The sequence below is a fragment of the Suncus etruscus genome, chromosome 13 (assembly GCF_024139225.1).
Source record: "Suncus etruscus isolate mSunEtr1 chromosome 13, mSunEtr1.pri.cur, whole genome shotgun sequence".
NCBI classification, from domain to species: domain Eukaryota; kingdom Metazoa; phylum Chordata; class Mammalia; order Eulipotyphla; family Soricidae; genus Suncus; species Suncus etruscus.
Genome location: NC_064860.1, coordinates 80,541,971 through 80,544,394, shown reverse-complemented (window position 1 = coordinate 80,544,394; position 2,424 = coordinate 80,541,971). Strand labels below are relative to the sequence as shown.

Sequence of the window (2,424 nt, the reverse complement as noted above, 5' to 3'; positions counted from 1 at the left end):
GTACAAGCCAATGTCCTACCCAACATAGGACACTCCAGGCCCTGAATATTTTTGGTTGGATTTTTATGTAATTATTTTATATATATGTATGTATACACACACACTGTGGTTACCAAATTGTTCGTGATTGAGTTTCAGTCATACAATGTACATCAACCTTCACTAGTGCACATTTCCTGCCACCAATATCTTCAGTTTCTCTTCCACACTATCCCATCCTCTTCCTGCTTCTGGGGCAGGCATTTTTATCTCTCTCTCTCTCTCTCTCTCTCTCTCTCTCTCTCTCTCTCTCTCTCTCTCTCTCTCTCTCTCTCTCTCTCTCTCTCTCTCTTCTCTCTCTCTCTTTCTTTCTCTCTCTCCCTCTCTTTCTCTTTCTCACCTTTTTTTGTGTCACTGTAATTTACATTATTGCTAATGAAGGGGTACCATGCATATCAATTATCTCCTTTCACCACCAGTTTATGCCCAAAGTGATCAGTTCCAACTATCATAGTCAGAGTGGATCAGATGTTCACTACCCTAACTGCATTCCTTTTTGTGGCAAATTTCCTACCATGGACTGGTCCTCTTGAGCCTCATTTTTATTGTCTTTGGGTTTCATTACTACATAATATTTTATTTTTCTTATATGCCAAAAATGAATGAGATTGTTCTTTTTTGGGGGGGGTGGGCCACGCCTGTTTGATGCTCAGGGGTTATTCCTGGCTAAGCACTCAGAAATCGCCCCTGGCTTGGGGGGACCATATGGGATGCCGGGGGATCGAACCGCTGTCCTTCCTTGGCTAGCGCTTGCAAGGCAGACACCTTACCTCTAGCACAACCTCTCCAGCCCCATGAGATTGTTCTATGTCTGTCCCTCTCCCTCTAAGGCATTTCACTCAGTATAATAATCTCCATATCCATCATGTGTAAGCTAATTTCATGACTATATTTTTTTCCTAGAAGTTGCATAGTATTTCATGGTGGAAATGTACCACAGATTCTTTAGTCACTCATCTCTTGTCAGGCACCTGGTTTGTTTCCAGATTATGGCTATTATAAATAGTGCTGTGACGTACATAGGAGTACAGAGGGCATTTTTGTATTGCGTATTTGTATTCCTAGGGTATATCCCTTGCAGTGGTATTGCTGGATTATAGGGAAGTTCAATTTCTAATTTGGGGGGAATATTCATATTGTTACCAAAAAGGCTAGACCAGTTTGCATTTCCACCAGCAGTGAATGAGAATACTTTTCTCCCCACATCTGCATCAGCAGTGGTTGTTCTTGATCTTTGTAATGTATGCTAGTCTCTATAGTGTGAAATAATATTTTGTTATTTTGATTTGCATATCCCTGATAATTAGTCAAGTGAAACACTTTTTTTCAAGTCTCTTTTGACCATCTGTATTTCTTCTTTGAGGAAATGTCTGTTCATTTCTTCTCTCCTTTTCTGGATGGTTAGATTATTTTTCATGGTAAATTCTAGCAGTGCCTTGTATATTTTAGATATTAACCCCTTATCTGATGGGTATTGGGTGAATAGTTTCTCACATTCCTTGCATAATCTTTGCATCATGTCACTGTCACCTTTAAGGTGCAAAAGTTTCTCAGTTTAATGGAGTACATTTGTTTATTTTTGCTTCCAGTTGCTTGGCAGGCAGTGTTTCAGTTTTTAGCTTTAATGTCATGGAGTATTCTGCCTACATTTTCTCCTAGTACCTATGTTTTCATCTCTCAAGTTCTTTAATCCATTTTTATTTGATCTGTGAGTTCATCTCTGAATATTCAAGTCTATTGCATTAATCTGAGAGTCTCTTTATTCCAATTCCATGCTATTTTAATGACGATTACTTTTTTTTTTTTACATTTCACGCAATATTTTTATTGGCCTTTTGGATAAATGCGCAGGGGCCATGCTAATCTTCTCTGTATCATTCCAATTTTAGTATATGTGCTGCTGAAGCGAGCACAATGACGATTACTTTATAGTACAGTTTATCATTGGGGAAAGTGATGCCTCTGATATTTTTGTCAAGGATTGTTCTAGCTATTCTAGCTATTTGTGGACATTTATTGCTGCATATGAATTTCAGGAGTGTCTGATCCACTTTTTTGAAAAAAATATCATGAATATTTTCATAGGAATTGCATTAGATCCATACAATGCTTTGGGAAGTATTGCCATTTTAATGATGCTAATCCTCCCAATCCATGAGCAGTATATGTTTCTTTGTGTCTTCTTTTATTTCTTGAAGCAGTGTTTTTGTTTGTCTGTTTTTGGATGACACCATGCAATGCTCTGGTTTTACTCCTGGCTTTGAGCTAAGAAATTTTCCCTGGCAGTCTTGAGGGACCTAATGGGATGCCGTGGATTGAACCTGAGTCTTCCAGGTGCAAGGCAAATTTCCTATCTGCTGTGCTGTCACTCCAGTCTAGAATTTT

General features: G+C 38.6%; 1 pseudogene; it reads right to left on the bottom strand.

Moving 5' to 3' along the window:
* Positions 1–1,856: 1,856 nt before the first annotated feature.
* Positions 1,857–1,952, bottom strand: LOC126026882 (uncharacterized; annotated as a pseudogene).
* Between the last annotated feature and the right edge of the window lie 472 nt (positions 1,953–2,424).